This window comes from Aptenodytes patagonicus, unplaced genomic scaffold, assembly GCF_965638725.1.
Source record: "Aptenodytes patagonicus unplaced genomic scaffold, bAptPat1.pri.cur scaffold_74, whole genome shotgun sequence".
Classification (NCBI taxonomy): domain Eukaryota; kingdom Metazoa; phylum Chordata; class Aves; order Sphenisciformes; family Spheniscidae; genus Aptenodytes; species Aptenodytes patagonicus.
The window spans coordinates 50314-69116 of record NW_027472023.1 but is presented as its reverse complement, the minus strand read 5'-3'; the positions used below and the strand labels follow the sequence as shown (position 1 = coordinate 69116).

Sequence of the window (18803 nt, the reverse complement as noted above, 5' to 3'; positions counted from 1 at the left end):
TTCTTATAAGCCCCCTTTCAGTATTGAAAGGCTGCAATAAGGTCTCCCCGGAGCCTCCTCTTCTCCAGGCTGAACAGCCCCAATTCTCTCAGCCTTTCTTCATAGCAGAGGTGTTCCATCCCTCTGATCATTTTTGTGGCCCTCCTCTGGACCTGCTCCAACAGCTCCATGTCTTTCCTGTACTGAGGACTCCAGAGCTGGACACGGTACTGCGGGTGGGGTCTCACCAGAGCAGAGTAGAGGGGCAGAATCACCTCCCTCCACCTGCTGGCCGCACTGAGAATCATAGAATCATGGAGTCATTTAGGTTGCAAAGGAGCTTTAAGGTCATCAAGTCCAACCATTAGCCTAACACTGCCAAGTCCACCACTAAACCATGTCCCTAAGCGCCACACCTCCACGTCTTTTCAATACCTCCGGAGAGGATGACTCCAGCTCTTCCCTGGGCAGCCTGTTCCAATGTTTAACCACTCTTTCTGTAAACAAAATCTTCCTCATGTCCAATCTAAACCTCCCCTGGCGCAACCTGAGGCTGTTTCCTCTTGTCCTATCGCTTCTTACTTGGGAGAAGAGACCGACACCCACCTCACTCCAACCTCCTTTCAGGTAGTTGTAGAGCGCAATAAGGTCTCCCCTCGGCCTCCTTGTCTCCAGGCTAAACAACCCCAGTTCCCTCAGCCGCTCCTCATAGAACTTGTTCTCCAGACCCTTCACCAGCCTCGTTGCCCTTCTCTGGACACGCTCCAGCACCTCAATAGCCTTCTTGTAGTGAGGGGCCCAAAACTGAACACACACTGTTCGAGGTGTGGTCTCACCAGTGCCGAGTACAGGGGCACAATCACTTCCCTACTCCTGCTGGCCACGCTATTTCTGACGCAAGCCAGGATGCTCTTGGCCGCCTTGGCCACCTGGGCACACTGCCGGCTCATGTTCAGCCGGCTGTCGACCAACACCCCCAGGTCCTTTTCCGCTAGGCAGCTTTCCAGCCGCTCTTCCCCAAGCCTGTAGCGCTGCATGGGGTTGTTGTGACCCAAGGGCAGGACCCGGCACTTGGCCTCGTTGAACTTCATACAACTGGCCTCGGCCCATCGAGCCAGCCTGTCCAGGTCCCTCTGCAGAACCTTCCTACCCTCGAGCAGATCAACACTCCCGCCCAACTTGCTGTCGTCTGCAAAGTGACTGAGGGTGCACTCCATCCCCTCGTCCAGAGAGTTGATGAAGATATTAAACAGAACTGGCCCCACTACTGAGCCCTGGGGAGCACCACTTGTGACCGGCCGCCGACTGGCTTGAACTCCATTCACCACAACCCTTTGGGCTCGGCCATCCAGCCAGTTTTTTAACCCAGCGAAGCGTACGCCTGTCCAAGTCATGAGCAGCCAGTTTCTCCAGGAGAATGCTGTGGGAAATGGTGTCAAAGGCTTTACTAAAGTCTGGGTAGACAACATCCGCAGCCTTTCCCTCATCCACTAAGCGCGTCACCTTGTGATAGAAGGAGATCAGGTTAGTCAAGCAGGACCTGCCTTTCATAAACCCGTGCTGACTGGGCCTGACCGCCTCCTTGTCCTGCATGTGCCACGTGATGGCACTCAAGATGATCTGCTCCATAACCTTCCCTGGCACTGAGGTCAGGCTGACAGGCCTGTAGTTCCCCGGATCCTCCTTCCGGCCCTTCCTGTAGATGGGCGTCACATTTGCTGACCTCGAGTCAACTGGGACCTCCCCGGTTAGCCAGGACTGCTGATAGATGGTTGAAAGTGGCTTGGTGAGCACTTCCGCCAGCTCTCTCGGTACCCTTGGGTGGCTCCCATCTGGCCCCATAGACTTGTGTGCGTGTGTGTCGAAGCGGTGTAGCAGGTCGCTAACCATTTCCCCTTGGATTACGGGGGCTTTATTCTGCTCCCTGCCCCTGCCTGCGAGCTCAGGGGGCTGGGTACCCGGAGAACAACCGGTCTTACTATTAAAGACTGAGGCAAAGAAGGCATTGCGTACCTCAGCCTTTTCCTCATCCTTTGTCACTACGTTCCCCCTCCCCCCCCATCCAATAAAGGACGGAGATTCTCTTTAGCCCTCCTCTTGTTGCTAATGTATTTATAGAAACACTTTTTATTGTCTTTTACAGCAGTAGCCAGATTAAGTTCTAGCTGGGCTTTGGCCCTTCTAATTTTCTCCCTGCATAACCTCACGACACCCTTGTAGTCCTCCTGAGTTGCCTGCCCCTTCTTCCAAAGGTCATAAACTCTCTTTTTTTTCCCTGAGTTCCAGCCAAAGTTCTCTGTTCAGCCAGGCCGGTCGTCTTCCCTGTCGGCTCATCTTTCGGCACACGGGGATGGCCTGCTCCTGCACCTTTAAGATTGCCTTCTTGAAGAGGGATCCTTTGCCCTTCGGGACTGCCTCCCAAGGGACTCTGTCAACCAGGCCCCTAAACAGGCCAAAGTCCGCCCTCTGGAAGTCCAAAGTAGCAGTTCTGCTAACCCCCCCTCCTGCCTTCTACAAGAATGGAAACCTCTATCATGTCGTGATCGCTACGCCCAAGACGGCCTCCAACCACCACGTCACCCACAAGCCCTTCTCTGTTCGTAAACAACAGGTCCAGCGGGGCGCCTTCCCTAGTTGGCTCCCTCACCAGCTGTGTCAGGAAGTTGTCTTCCACCTGGACTGTTTCTTCTCTGCTGCACTGTATTTCCAGCAGACATCTGGTAAGTTGACGTTCCCCATGAGAACAAGGGCTAGCGATTGTGAGACTTCTCCCAGCTGCTTATAGAATATTTCATCTGCCTCTTCATCCTGGTTGGGTGGTCTGTAACAGACTCCCACCACGATAGCTGCCTTGCTGGCCTTCCCCCTGGTTCTTACCCATAAACACTCAACCCTATCGTCACCATCATCAAGCTCTAGACAGTCAAAACGCTCCCTAACATACAGGGCTACGCCACTGCCTCTCCTTCCTTGCCTATCCCTTCCGAAGAGTTTATAGCCATCCATTGCAGCACTCCAGGTGTGCGAGTCATCCCGCCATGTTTCTGTGATGGCAGCAATACCATAGTTTTCCCGCTGCACAGTGCCTTCCAGCTCCTCCTGTTTGTTGCCCACGCTGCGTGCACTGGTGTAGATGAACTTCAAGCCGGGCTCTTGATCCCGCCACCATTTTTGGGAGAGAAGCCCTAATTCCTACGTGACCATTCCCAGGCGCTTCCATGGTTTCTAACACATCAATAACCCTTGTGTCTTTGCTGTCGAATGGCTCTCCATCCCCCTAGCTCCACTGAGACGGCAGACCAAAGGACTCGCTAGCACACCATCAACCTCAAACATTGGCGTGTCGACCCCAGGCTTACCTCTAGCAAGCCTGGTTTTATCTCCTTCCCCATTCACATCTAGTTTAAAGCTCCTTCAGTGAGCCCTGCTAAATCCTGCGCCAAGTTCATTTCCCCCCCGCTTTGAGACAGGTGTACCCTGTCTGTCGCCAGCAGGCCTGGTGTCATGTAAGCCGACCCATGCTCAAAACCCAAAAAATTCTGCCGGTGACACCGGGCTCAGAGCCAGGTGTCGATCTGCTGGCTCTTCCTGTTTCTTCCCTCACCATTCCCTGCACCTGGAACTGCAACACCCAACTTCTTTTGATGCAGCCCAGGATACGGTTGGCTTTCTGGCCTCCCTTTTGGAGCAGAGGCGCAGATCCTGTAGTTTCAAACACACCCCTATCTCCGGTTTTCCAAATCCTTGCCGAGTCTGAAGTGTTCACGTCCACAGGCCGGGCTCTGACAGCTCTGGGGAAGCTCTGGTTACAGCTCTTTATAAACTCTGAGAGCACACCAATGTGGCAAAAGGTGCTGTGGGCTGTAAGTAGCTCCACATCTTGGTTTGGAGCATCCCGTAAAGACACTCCCCGACAGAGGATTTTGCTTCATTATTAGTAACAAAATGGTGAACCTTCCCCTCCTTTTGCAGCTTCTTTGAAGGCTGGTTTAAGAATCCTTTGTCCGTGTCAGTCTGTAATTTCTGAGACTTGCGCTTGCTCATTCTTTCCGTCAAAGACTTCCTTTAACATCAGAATGATCAGAACGGGAGCGCGTCACTTGCATCATGATCTGCTCAAAAAACCTCCAGGCTGTTAAACATTGGGTTTGGATTCATTCACAGTGCCCTAAGCACTGCCCCAACACAGCCACACGATCCCAGAAGGTACAAGACTTCATGTGCTTCCATTAAAATACACAACAGCAAATTTGCCCTGCAACAGTTCTGAGTGGCCTCATTACCTTTACACCGTCCTGAAAGGTCCATTTCTTGCATTATTGCCAAAAGAGTCATCACTCTATTTCTCACAACTCACATTTTCTTTAGCAAATGCTGCTGCAGGATCTATCACAGCCTCTAGGGGGAAGGTTCATCTTGCTTTAATCCTTAGCGGGAAGCTGCTCCTGAAGAGCTGAGTGAAGTAGCCCAGCGGGAAAGAAAAATTCTTGACAAAGGGTCAGAGTCTTCGGCCATGAGAAAAAAAACATGAGCGATGCTTCACAGTGATGCTTAAATGTAATGTTGAAACTCCTCTGAGAATACAAACTCTCTCTCTCTCTCCCTCCCTCCCTCCCCTCTTATATATACGCTTATATATACAGACATTTCCCGTATTCCATTCAACTCTACGTTGTCACTTTCTGACTGTCTTTACTTTTGAAAAGAAAGTAATAATTTCAATAACATCATGAAGCATCCGTTCCCGGCTGGGAGACGTTTCTGTCTACTGAGGCAAATATCTTCCCTGGGTACCTTCTCTTCAGGATAGAAGAGGGTAACTGTCTTGCCCCTCTGACTATTAAGATCGTCTCTAAGAAGGTAGATTCGTTAAAGGATGGTTGACTGTTGTCAGCAACGAAATGCATGTATTAATTCCATGTAGACGTTTTCTCCCCTGCGCTTAGCAGGAAATTTAATATAGGCGGCAGAGAGAGACCTTTCCCATTTAGTCTTGGTGCAAGTAGACTAAAATACGCTTTCTTCTCCCATTCCTTAACCCACGTCCTTTTTACAAACGTTTGCACCCATGTCAGCTCTTGTAGAGGTTTTCCTAAATGCTCCTCGTTTAGCTTCATCTCGTTTGAAAGCAATTACGACTAAGTTGCTAACACCACGGCCACCCGGGGGCTGTTTGGGCTCAGAGGCAAAGTTGGACCCCAAAGGCGGAAGCCCTTATTACCCCTATTAACCCATCCCCGAAACTCCCCCCTCGCTCATCCCTGACTGCGAGCGGCACCACAGCCCCAGCACCCCCAACCTGAACCGACCCCAACAGCGCAACTGAGCCCATGCTCTGACCAGCTGCAGAGACCCTGATGACGGCCCCAAAGACCCGCGAGCCTCAGCCATGAGCTCCCAGCCTCGCACATCCCCTAACCCCCACACAGGGCCAGAGCAAGCCTGGGATCGGGACCCCCTGGGACTGCGCCCGACCTCGGCAGGACAGGTCCCAGGGGGCACTGTTGATGTTACTGGTGGCTGAGCCGCTGCTAAGTCCCTGCATGCATCCCCCGGTAAGCATCCCCCACCCCCACCCCCCACCCCCCATTAATGCCCCCCCAGCCATGGCTGACCCCAAGTACGCTGCCCTGCCCAGCATCGCGAGTGTGGGGCTGAGCCGGGAAGCAGGCCAGGGCCAGGATGTCTAGAGGGGCAGCGGGGGGGGGGGAGCGGGTACGTGGTTGCCCCTTGTCCTGGCACTACAAGCCTTGGTAAAAGGTCTCCCTCCATCTTTCTTCTAAGCCCCCTTTATATACTGAAAGGCCGCAGGAAGGTCTGCCCAGACCGTGCATTGGGCACGGATGCGCTGGAGGGGTCTGCAGCCCTCCTTGGGGGCGAGCCTCTGCAGGAGCATGGCAGATGTCTGCTGCCTTCCATCTGGCCCAGCACAGGAGCAGCCCAGGACGAAAGGGCCCGACCTGAGCTGGTCCTTCTCCAGGCTGTCGAGCTGCCACACATCTTCTTTGTTTTACTATTCTTCCTAAAGGAGCTCTTGGGCCTGCAGGTGGTCATTGTGGCTCGTCGTCTTCCCATGAACCTGTACTCGGTCCATAGAGGTGTACAGGCAGAGTCATCGTGGGGAGCGCACAGGCAGAAGGGAAAGCAGCAGCCACCTCCCTCGAACCCGTCAGCTGACATTCATTGACAAGGTGACGCACTTGTCCTACAATCACAGATTTCTTTATTCTCTTTCTCGTTTTATTTCAAAAGAACCGGGACCTCGCTGGGCGGCTCCCAAAGGCGGCCGCCAGCTTTGGCGGCAGGACCCAGTTAAGGATGTCCCTCTTCAGCAGCACCAGGATGAGGACAGCAAACTGCAGCAAGGCGAGGAACAGAAGAAGTCTCCTGGGGGACAGGAGAGGGGTCAGGCAGAGCAGGGGGCAAATTTGTCTCAGCTCTTTCCAGCCACCCTCTTTCGAACACCACCATGGGATCTTGCACCATGCTGGGCACAGCACTCCCTGCTCAGGACTGGAGTGAGGGGCACGGGCATCTCTCTCAGCCCTACTGTACGTCTCCCCAGTGGGCCCCAAAATCCCCCGCTATGCGCCCCCCAAGCTGGGAAGAAAAGAAATACCGAAACTTTTCATCCCAGAGAAGTCCAAAGCTGCCTAATGCCCTTGGACCACTGGCACGGGCATCCCACTGCCTACGGAAGAGCCCCAGCACCCCAAGCCCCCCGGGAAACTCACCTCAGCCAAGAAGTGACCTTATGCCTCCTTGAAGCCCGCTGCTCCTCCTACAGGCCAAGGCACAGCAGGGATATGTGTTAGGGTGCGCGAGCTGGCCGAGGTTTGAGGGCTCAGACCCCGTCCCTCGTCCTCGCTGAGATTGGTGCCCTCATGTCCCCCAGGCACAGTGCAGACCCATCCCTCCCCAAGGCCCACAGCGGGGTTGTCTGTCCTACCAGCCGCACAGCCACCATCTCCTGCAGCAGCGACGGATTGGTCTCGTCTGCCTGCACCGTCTTCCTCCTGCTGTGGACACCGTGGAGTTCTAGGCTGTGAGAAGAGACCTCGGCCAGCATGGCGGTCTCCCAGGAGGCCAACAGGGAGCCAGGGTGCTGCCCAGCCTCTGCTGGGGCTGGCACCAGGCACCCCCGGCACCCCAGCACTGCACAGACCCACCCCCCGCCCCTGTCCTGCCCCAGGCCTGGGGGGCATGGAGGAGAGCCTGGGAGCTGCTCAGAGTTGTGCAGAGCTGCTTCCAGGAGTCCCGAGTTGCTCAGAGATGTGTTGAGCCGCATAGGAGAAGACAAAGGGCTCTCCCGAGCAGGCTGGAGGAGCGGACAGGAGCCAGAAAGATGTCTGCAAGTGGCAGAGGTCTGCCTGGAGCAGCTCAGCACCCCCCACCCCCCTGTCCCAGGTTTCAGTCAGGGCCCCATCGACACTCACAATGCTGTTGGCTCTTGGAGGCCTTTCTGTCTCTCCTGGAGGCGCTGGAGCTTGTTCCTGAGCAGCTGGACAAGCAAAGGGCCCAGTCAAGAGTCCATGCCATGCCCGCTCTGAGGGGGCTTCCCCCCACAAACATGTTGAGCCCCCGTCCCTCCTGTCCCCAGTACCTTCTTGACCTCAACCTGCTCCTGAACAGCTTCTGCCAGATCTGACCACTGCTCCCACTGCAAAGCAAGTGGGACACATTGCAGGGAGCCATGGTGGGAAAGGGCATCCCCAGTCAGTCCCCAGGGCACTGGGAGGTCAGGCCAAGGCCAGGGCGGCAGGCACCCAGGTGTCCTGGGGCTAGCACCATTGCCCAGCAGCTCTGGCCGCTCCCTGAGGGATTTCTGGATCTGGGTCACACACCTTGATCAGCTCCTGCACTGCTGTGCCTCCCTCTGCCTTTCCCTGAAAGAGGTCTGCCTGGGAGGGAAAAGAGAACAGGAGCGTCTCCAGGAGGGGCAGGGGGGTGGAGGAGGACCCCCATGACAGCGGCCAGGGTGCAACACCAGACTACCCACTGCCCCCCGTGCCTGAGTTCCTGTTACACACGGCGTCCCCAGACACACGAGTGGGGGTCACTCATCCCACCCCCTTCCCCAAAGCCATGTTGCTGTGCCTGCAGACCCACAGCAGGCTCCCTTGAGCAGCACAGCCACAGCCAAGAGCCTGGGAGATCCCTCCATCATGGACGCCATATCCCAGGGTAAATGTCCTCCCCAGCCACACCACTGCCCATGGCTGCTGGGGTGCGCGGACCCAGCACTGGCACCCCCGTCCCTGACCCTGTCAGGACGGGCCTCCTTCTCCCCTGTACCTTCTGTGCCTCTCCCAGGCTGGCGGCTGCCTCCCTGTTTGCCACCTGAACGTGCTCCTGCGGGAGAGGTGGGCAAGAGGAGCAGCCATCAGGGCGCTGGGACAGTCCCGCGAGTGCAGTCCCCTCCGCATTATCCCCTCCCGGCTCCCTTCAGGCACTGCCTTTGCCCTCGCCTCCCCTCTCCTTCCCAGCCCTGCAGGCACTGCAGGCAGGCAGAGAGACCCCCAGGCCAAAGTATCGACACAGTCCACATCTGGACATGGTCCTGAGCAACTGGCTCTAGGTGACCCTGCCTGAGCAGGGCCATTGCACAAGGCAAGATGATCTCCAGAGGTCCCTTCCAACCTCAGCCAGTGTGTGATTCTGTGAACTCACCTTTGTCTGGGCCACCAGCCCCTCCAGCTGCTGGAGCTCCTGGCGGTTGTTTTTGAAATGCCGCGCCACGACACAGTTCTGGGAAGAGGAGCCGGACAGAGGCACTGAGCCCCTGACACAGCCCCAACCACCGCAGCTGGGGGACATGGGCAGAGGAGGGGACACTGACCTTCATGCTGAGCTGCTCCATGGTTTCCTGCAGCTCCTGCCGCTTCTTCCCCTGCGTGGGGAAAGGTGGGGTCAGGGGCTCGGGTCTCGCAGCCCCCAGCCCCCAGGGACAAGGGGAACACTCCACACCTACCAGACGCCACAGCAGCTCCTTGTGCCTCTGTGACTCAGCAGAACACTGAGCCAGGCACTCCCGGATCATGCGGAGGTCTTGCTTTACTGCTTCTGCCTGCATGGCTGCACCTGCGCATGGAGAGCCAGCAGGGTGTGAAGGGCACGGCCACGGGCACTATCAGGCATGGACACTCGCGGGAACGCTGCCCTACCCTGGCACACAATTGCACATGGACACGTGGGTGGGATCAGGGGAATGCACCACCGCACGGCTGTGAACCGGCATGCCACCCTGCTCACCTCCAGCTGTGCCCAGCACCGCAGGTGCTGGCACAGGTACAGCCGTATGCCCGCGGGCACAGCCATGCAGCGCCTTGTGCTCCCCAAGCACAGGTGCACGCGCGCGCTCTCATGCACAGGACACGACCATGCACATGGACAGTCAAGAAAGCCCAGGGCTGGCACGGGAGCCTCCCTGCAGAGAGGAGCACTACTTCCGTGCCCAGCTTGGCCTGCGACAGCTGGGTGCTGAGCACGTGGCAGGAGGTGGGGGGGGCCACCAGGGACCGCTGAGAAGAGAAGGAGCTTCCCCTGCCCTGCTGTGCCAGGCGCTCATGGGGCCCCTCCTGCCTGTGGGGCTGCCCTGCCCTGGGGCCTCTGTGACGCCACCTCCAGCGTCAACACCCCACCCTGTGAGGTCAACACACTTCCACCTCCGGGATCCCCTTCCTTTTGTTCCCCCACCAGCCCCAGCAGCAAGTGCAGCCTCCCTGCCTGGCCCTGCCTCGGCCCACGCTACTGCCTTCCTCCCACTGCTCGCAGCAACACACAGACCCCTGGCCACCCTCCTCGCCCGGCCGTGGGCCGTGGGGACCGTGGGGATACTGTGCCCTCACCGTTCTCTCCCCCGTCAGGGACCTTCCACTGCACCGTGGACACAGGACAGGTCGCTGGCGAGTACTCTCCAAACTCCTGCCCGGCAGCACCGAGGTTCTCCTCCAGATGCTCCCCCACCTCCAGGAGCAGCCCCCTTTATACCTGCCAGGGTGCCCATGTCACAAGCCCACAGTGACATCACGGTGACACGGCCACCGCTGCCCACTGTGACATGGCAATCACCTCCCCGGGGCTGGTGGCAAGAGCTGAAGTGGGGCCCAGTCGTGGCCACCGGGGAAACAGGGCGTCACTCTCAGCACCCACCCTTAGAGCATGGGTGGGAGCAACCACGGGCACCGCATGTTGGCATCTTCCTGTGGTGTATGCCTGTCCCATGGCAGTCCAGCTGTGGCAGCTCCCCACCCCAAGTCCAAGCAGGACCCAGGCTGCGCATGTACTCCCAGCAGGAACATGCAGACACTCACAGACACGTACGTGCACCACGGGTGTGCACATGTGCACGGACAGACACACTACGTGGGCTCCAGCACAGGGCTCAACCATCCATCCTCCACCAGGATCCAGCATTCAGTCCCAGGTGGGAACTTCAGCCGGGAAAGGGGAAAAATAAAGGCGAGCCCTCTGCTCTAGCCTGGGCAGACACCCTGCTTGCAGACTCCCAAGAGGAATGGGGTGTCTCTCTTGCTCAGAGAGCCGCGGCTGCTGGCACATGGGGGGACACCAGGAGGAAGGGGTTGGGGGCACGCAGCAGGCAGGCAGTGACCCACGTGCTTCAGCTCTGGCCCTTCGAGCGGCTGCGTGCAGCGGCACCGCATTCAGGAGTTGGCAGACCGGGTCACTCTGGCCTCCATCCAACAGGGCCTTTCCCCTCGGCAGCAAAACCTGTGAGTGGCTGGAGAAGCTGTCAGGGAGCAGCCGGGGCTGTGCCAGCCAGTGGCTGTGGGGTCATTGGGGACAGGGCCACCGGCTACGAGATTGCTCAAGTGGGCCCCATGGGATGGAGTGCAAGCGGCAACGGGGCCATGGGGACAGCACCGCTGGGGATGGGGCCAGGGGGCCAGTGGGCTGTGGGGCCAGCAGGGACGGGAGCCTAGGGAGGGAGGCAGACCAGGGTCATGGGGACTGTGGGGAGGGAGAAGGGCACAGGCTGGTGGGCTGTGGCGTGGAAGGGCAGCATGGGGGCCATACGGGCCGTGGAGTGAGAGGGCAGGCGGGTGGCTGTGGGGCCATGGGGAGCTGTGGGGAGAAAGGGAGGGGGCTTGGGGGAGGTCTAGGGGGCTGTGGATGATAACGTTTGCCGGCCTCCGTGTAAATGCATCCCCGGCTGCTGGAGCCTGAGTTAATGTCGGACATGATTATGGGGGTTGGCCTGCACAGTGCTAAATGGTTGCCAAAAAGGTGGAGTAAAAAATACTACCGTGGCCTGAGAAGATGGTGGTTCCACCTGATTATATAGTGTCATAAAAACTCCAGGGATGCAGGGAGGGAGGGCAGGTGAAGCTGGCACGCAGGGACCTGGCTTGCGGCAGGCAGGGTGGCAGCACCCAGTGCCTAGCAGATGAGACTGGGCCTGGGCTCGAGGGGCTACAGGGACTGACACGCGATGCAAGACCCTCTCCCTGCGCCCCAACAAACACGCCCGAGCACATGGAGGTGGAGATAGAAAAGGCTTTGCGTGGGGGGACTGTCAAAAGAGCAGCGGCCCCTCACTGACCACGGGGAGGATTTTTCCCAGTGCATATGCCAGGTGGGTGTAGGTCTCCTCACACAGCACACACAACAGCAGTCCGTAGAAGAGCTGGGGGTCCTATGAGGAGGTGCAGAACTGGCCCTGGACAGTTCTCGTAGCAAGCCGACAGTCTGGAGAAGGATCGGCTCAGGTTGGGCCCTTTTGTCCTGGGCTGCTCCTGTGCTGGGCCAGCCTAAAGGCAAGCAGACATCTGCCATGCTCCTGCAGAGGCTCACCCCTGCGGAGGGCTGCAGACCGCTCCAGCGCACCCGTGCCCAATAAGATCATGGAGCACATCCTCCCGGAAGGCATGTCAGAACATATTGAAGACAGGGAGGTGATTACAGACAGCCAACATGGCTTCACCAAGGGCAAACTGCGCATGAGCCAAAATGGATTGAGCGCAGTCCTGTGGAGAAGGACATGGGGATCCTGGTGGATGAGAAATTGGACATGAGGCAGCCATGTGCGCTTGCAATCCCAGAAAGTCAATTGTATCCTGGACTGCATCCAAAGAAGCGTGGCCAGCAGGTGGAGGGAGGGGATTCTCCCCCTCTACTCCGCTCTGGTGAGACCCCACCTGGAGCATCCAGCTCTGGGGTCCCCAGTCCAAGAAAGACATGGTCCTCTTAGAGTGGGTCCAGAGGATTGCCACAAAAGTGATCCAAGGTCTGGAACACCTCTGCTATGAAGAAAGGCTGAGAGAGTTGGGGTTGTTCAGCCTGGAGTAGAGACGGCTCTGGGCAGACCTTCCTGCGGCCTTTCCGTATATAAAGGGGGCTTAGAAGAAAGATGGAGGGAGACTTTTTACCAAGGCTTGTAGTGCCGGGACAAGGGGCAACGGTTTTAAACTGAAAGCGGGTAGGTTTAGCCTGGACATAAGGAAGAAATGTTTTACGATAAGGGTGGTGAGACAGTGGAACAGGTTGCCCAGAGAAGTTGTGGATGCCCCATCGCTGGAAAAGGGTTCAGGGTCAGGCTGGATGGGGCTCTGAGCAACCTGATCTAATGAGAGATGTCCCTGTCCATGGCAGGGGGGTTGGACTAGATGATCTTTAAAGGTCCCCTTCCGACCCAAACCATTCTATGATTCTATGAGCTGGAGCAGCCCCCACCCAGCTGCTCGCCAGGCGCAGCACATTGCCTCGGTGCCCAGACGGCCGTGGGCTAAGGAACATCCCTGGGCAGCCAGGGAGGCAGAGGAGGCGGTACAGGCCTTGCCGGGAAGCGCTCTGGGTGCCTGCAGCAGCTCTTCCTGGCCTGGGGACAGCGGCTGGCCCCAGCACTGGGAAGAGGGAGGCAGGGAGGCAGGGAGGCAGGGAGGGAGGCCAGGACAGCAGCACGACTCGAGAGAGCGAGCCAGCCTCCAGGTCGGCTGGCACATCCTCTAGCATTAACTAGCCAAGTGGCTTCTGCTACATGTCTATCCCAATGCTTGAATGTCCCAGCACCCACTGCTCTCAGTGTAGTTTTTAACAGTCCATTATATCGTTCAATTCTCCCAGAAGCTGGTGCATAATAGGCTGGTGCATGATGGGGGATGTGATACACCCAGTCAGTGCCACGCTCCTTGGCCCAGGTGTTTATGAGGCTGTTTCGGTAATGAGTCCCGTTGTCTGATTCAATTCTTTCAGGGGTGCCGTGCTGCCATAAAACTTTGCAACCAGGTTTCCAAAGAGTCTGGATTATTCTTTTCCCCTTTTCAAACACTTCCTCCGCTGTGTTGCCCCACACAATGATGTCATCAACATACTGCAGGTGTTTGGGAGCTTCACCTTGTTCCAGTGCAGTCTGGATCAATCCATGGCAAATGGTAGGACTGTGTTTCCACCCCTGGGGCAGTCGATTCCAGGTGTACTGGATACCCCCCCACACGTGAAAGCAAACTGTGGCCTGCACTCTGCCGCCAAAGGGATTGAGAAAAACACATTAGCGGTATCAATTGTTGCATACCATTTGGCGGCCTTTGACTCCAGTTCGTATTGAAGTTCCAGCATGTCTGGCACGGCAGCACTCAGCGGCGGTGTGACTTCGTTCAGGCCTCGATAGTCCACTGTTAGCCTCCACTCTCTGTTAGATTTTTGCACTGGCCGTATGGCACTGTTGAAGGGTGAATGAGTCTTGCTGATCACTCCTTGACTCTCCGGTTGCCGGATCAGCTTATGGATGGGAATCAGGGAGTCTCGACTGGTGTGATACTGTTGCCAGTGCACTGGCATGGTAGCAATTGGCACCTGCTGTTCTTTAACCCACAGCAACCCCGCCACAGACGAGAGACCGGCCAAGCTAGACAGCTGTTTAGTCTTCTCCACATTCAAGGCAGCTGTTCCAAAAGCCCACCGGTATCCTTCTGGGTCCTTGCAATACCCTCTCCTGAGGTAGTCTATGCCAAGGATACATGAAGCCTCCGGACCAGCCACAATAGGATGCTTTTGCCACTCATTCCCAGTTAGGCTTACCTCAGCCTCCCAACACAGACAGTCCTTGGTACCTTCCCATCACTCCAGAAATACGGATGGATTCTGCCCCTTTGTAATCTGATGGTATTAGAGTACGCTGTGCACCGGTGCCCACTAGAGCTTTATACTCCCGTGGGGCTGATGTGCCAGGCCATCGAATCCACACAGTCCAGTAAACTCGGTTGTCCCTTTCCTCCGCCTGGCCAAAGGCAGGGCCCCTCTATTTGCCGTTGGAGTCTTCATTACTTGATTGTTGTGACTGCAAAACAGAAGTCCCTTCATCAGGGTCAAAAGTATGATCAGCCCTTCTACCCTGCCCAACAGACACTGGAGCAGTAGTTTTCCTGGATGGATGCTTTCTGGCTGTTGTTTTTCCTTGCAGGTCTTGTACCCGAGCTTCTAGTCCCCAGGTAGGTTCACCATCCCACTTCCTCATGTCCTCCCCCTGGTCACGCAGGAAGAACCACAGGGTTGCACGTGGTGTGTGCCACCGGTACCCTTTCCCTTGAACAGAAAAAGGCTGCTGAGACCTTGGTTGGAGTGCGTGAGGAAGACCTATCCTTCTCGGCTTGCTCGGACAGTTTTGGGGTCAGTTCCTTCGCAGCCGAGACGCAGGCCCGCATGGAGGAAGCGAGATTATCTTTGTATTCTCGGAGTTGTCTGGCCAGTCCATCTATAGTTGGTACCTCCGTGACTGTCCAGCTCATTATCGACAGGGTGTGGGCATATGACGTCGGTGCATTTCGTACAACCTTTCGCCACATGGACCACGTGCACCGGATTTCATCCGGGTCTTTGGACACCTGGCCATCATCCAGGTTGTTACAGATCACCTCCACCACGGCTAATTCCCTCAGATACGGGATACCTCCCTCAAAGGTGGTGCATTTGCTTTGGGAATTTGCAAGTTCTTCCTTGAAGGGATACCTGTCCTTCACACTTGACAGGAGTCGCTGCCAAAGACTGAGGACTCCTGCCTTTTTTCCAATCCCTTTGCCAATGGCCTTATCCTTAGCCAAGGATCCCAGCTGCCGGGCTTCTTTACCTTCTAATTCCTGACTACTGGCCCCAATATCTCAGCATCGGAGTAACCAGCTGAGAATTAGCTCACCCGGTTGACGGCTAAAATCTTTTCGCATACCTCGCAGCTCACTTAGGCATAGGGATCGGGTGGTTTCGGTCTCATTTATGCTTTCAGTCTCTTCCTCCTCCTGCTCTTGTGACTGCGCTGCTGCAGAACAGGCTGCCTCTTCCGATTCTTTCTCCTGCTCCCTCTTAGGAGAAGCTTCTTCATCCCTTACTAAACGAGTTGACTTCCGCTTCCGTTGGTTCTTTTTAGTTCTAGGGGCGACTGATACAGTGTCTGCTTTAGCCATAGCGTCTGTTGGTATGTTTTCCCTCTCTTCTCCCTGAGGGTGCTGCATAACATCGAGCAGTGTTTGGCAGAAGCTGGCCAGGGCCCAGCACGGGGTGGGAAGTTGTGCCTCTTTGGAATAGCCACGGCATTTTTCTTTTTTTCCCCCAAATGTTCTATCACTGCATCAAGACCCTGCAGTTGTTTGGGAGTCAAGCTCCACACCATTGGAGGTGAGAAGTTCTCTAGATACCTGCCCATATTCTCCCACATGCCTTGCCACCCATGACCATCCTGTTGCGGAGCCTGGGTCATATTCCTAAATTGCTTGTTAACCTTAGACAAAACCAAAGCAATATTCCTAAGAAATACCAATAGAAGTATTTTAACTACCCAAGGATGTTCAAGATACTGAAAAGTTATTGTAACGAGGGAGAAAACGTCACAGAAGAAGGTAGTGAAGGTGCCATTCTGTATCTCCTCCACCAAAAAACCTCTCAGAGGAAGAAGTATAACTGTTAATTGTCTCCATGAGAGATACTAGATTAAGCTCAAGGTCATTGTTTTAATAACAAATCTCCCAGGCAAAACATCACTAATCGCTACAGAGCACAGCAAACTGCAAAAGCCAACACCAGTCTTCAACAAACCCAGCATGGCGCAGATCAGATAAACTAGTATCGAGAACAGATGCATCAAGACCGTGACCCGCAACTGTTAGCAGATATAAATCCCTTCTAATGCGCTCTGGTCATTCCGTTATTATCGCAAAGCCTTTGAGCCCCACGTCGGGTGCCAAAAAGGACGGTCGTGGTTTAACCCCAGCCAGCAACTAAGCACCACACCGCCGCTCGCTCACTCCCCCCGCAGCGGGATGGGGGAAGAGAATTGGAAGGGCAAGAGTGAGAAAACTCAGGGGTTGAGACAAAAACAGTTTAATAATTGAAATATAGCAGTAGTAATAATACTAATACTACTATAGTAATGGAAAAGAAGATAACAAAGAGCGAGAAATAAAACCCTAGAAAGACAAGTGATGCAAGTGAAAACAATTGCTCACCACCAACCGACTGATGCCCAGCCAGTCCCCGAGCAGCGGCCTCCCGCCGCGCCAACCTCCCCCCCCCAGGTTTATGGCTCAGCATGACGTCATATGGTAGGGGATAGCCCTTTGGTCAGTTGGGGTCAGCTGTCCCGGCTGTGCCCCCTCCCATCTTCTTGTGCACCCCCAGCCTGTTCGCTGGTGGGCTGGTGTGAGAAGCAGAAAAGGCCTCGATGCTGCGTAAGCACTGCTCAGCAATAACGAAAACATCCCTGTGTTACCAACACTCTTTCCAGCACTAATCCAAAACACAGCCCCATAGGAGGTACCGTGAAGAAATTTAACTCTATCCCAGCCAAAACCAGCACAGAGTTGTAACCAGAGCTTCCCCAGAGCTGTCAGAGCCAGGCCTGTGGACGTGAACACTTCAGACTCGTCAAGAGTTTGGAAAACCGGAGATAGGGGTGTGTTTGAAACTACAGGATCTGCGCCTCTGCTCCAAAAGGGAGACCACGTCAGGGTGTCTAAAAAAACCCAAGAGATTTGAGAAAGGTTATGAACAGACGTTCACAGGTGACATTTTCATCGTAGCGGAAAGTGTGAGAAGGGGACAGATGCCTGTGTACCGCTTAAGAGACTATGGTTGGGAAGCAAGTGGGGGGAAGTTTTACCCCAAAGATCTTCAAAAAGTGCACCCTGACAAGGACAAGACCTGCAAAATTGACAAGATCATCCAGCAAAAGGGAAAGGAGGAAAGAAACAGCTGCTGGTGAAGTGGCGTGGCTGGCCCCAGAAATTTAGGGTAGGAGCTTCCCAGGTGCAGGACATCTCCTGACTGGCAGTGGAGTGGGGGAAGAAGAAGGATGGCAGACAGGGGTTTCTACATTGCGCTCCCCAGCAATGCCAGCGGTGCCAGACTCTGCCCACAAAACACCAGCTCGCACATTCCCATACAGCTGGTGAGGCCCCTGGAACTCTGCGGGAAGTGGACAGTGGGGCTGGTGCAAACACCGTACCCACAGAGCTGGCATAGCATCAAGCAGGACACCATCTTTGAAATAGCGCTGCAGGGCGAGACAGGGCAGTAGCCTTTGCAGAAAGGCTATTATCCATCCCTCTCCATGTTGATGGGAGGTATGATCCATCTCATTAACCCCCACCACAAAGCTCCAGCTGTCAACTCTCCAGCAGTGAGCCTGGCCTATGACCCCGTCGTAAGGAAAACAAAGCTCAAAACGGATCAAAAGCCTTACACTTTTTCTACAACTGGGGATCTGGCACATATCTTGGGGTCTTCTCCGGGTGTTGCTGCTAAGAAATTTCTCTTTGTGGCAGCCATCACTGGAGGGTTTAAACTCACCCTATCGCCACATGGATCTTGTAGAGCACCAGCTTATCGGGGGCTCTGCGGTTCTGTATTGCGCTGGGTTTTGACGGGCGGGAATAACGGCGCGATCATGGCAGCGACATAGGATAAGCCGCACTACCGTGCCGGTAAACTGCCAGCACGTTGGCAAAATCAGCATTGAAATAAAGACTGGCCAGAACACGCATGCCTTATTTTGCTTTGGGAAGGTGACTGTGGGGCTGCATCTCTGCGCCTCGGTATTTTTTCATAGCTGGGAATGGGGAAGATTGCATAGATCCGAACAACAGCCTTCTGTACCTCTGCTGCAAGATTGTAAAAGCTGACAGTCAAACCTCAGAGCTGGTGAGGCCGTGGGTCTCGTGAATTACCCACTGGCCTCTATTCTCAGCCAGCTGGATGTTATGCTGGGGGACCGACTGAGAAGCCAGAGCAGAAACTGCTACCCCTCGTGCAACTTCCTTGAGCCGCCTCTCAATCACAGCCCTTGCACGCTGTCCGCGCACTTCTCCACGGGGCTGCTCCACAAAGACCCAGCCGGGCAGCAGGAACATTCGAGGGTTGAGGCAACGCTCAGCACTGATGGCCCAGAGCAGGAGGACTGAACTATTGGGACCCCTCCGCAGCCATCTGTTCTCTCAAGACAAGATTTCGTTGAACGGTGTGGATGTAATAAATTAGGCTGACACGCAGCAAAGACAGCTTTTGTTTGATGAGCTCCCCGGCAGCTCATCAGAATTTATTCATTTATTCATAAACTGAATAATGCGATTGCTATTCCATCGCTGGGATAAGGCCATTCCCCATTATTGTAATTACCAGACATAACCCCGTCTTTGTTCCTTTTTTTTTAAACTCTGCTCTTCCCAGTTGCTCATGACATCTTATCTTTTTTTCATTTCCAAACCCATTTGTTTCAACCCATTTTATTTCTCGTCCTCTCTTCTTCTTCGTTCCATCCTCTCACATACCAGTTTCGCTACAAGATCAACTGAACCTATACATACACAACCACCAAAGCTAGT

The 18803-nt window shown here is 55.4% G+C and overlaps 1 long non-coding RNA gene across 1 annotated transcript; it reads right to left on the bottom strand.

Moving 5' to 3' along the window:
• Window positions 1-8277: 8277 nt before the first annotated feature.
• On the bottom strand, window positions 8278-8997 carry LOC143173421 (uncharacterized). The gene is made up of 4 exons (XR_012997553.1): window positions 8951-8997; window positions 8819-8869; window positions 8650-8727; window positions 8278-8331 (listed from the first exon to the last, which is right to left on the bottom strand). It is a non-coding gene; the product is annotated as an uncharacterized LOC143173421 (long non-coding RNA).
• Window positions 8998-18803: the final 9806 nt, after the last annotated feature.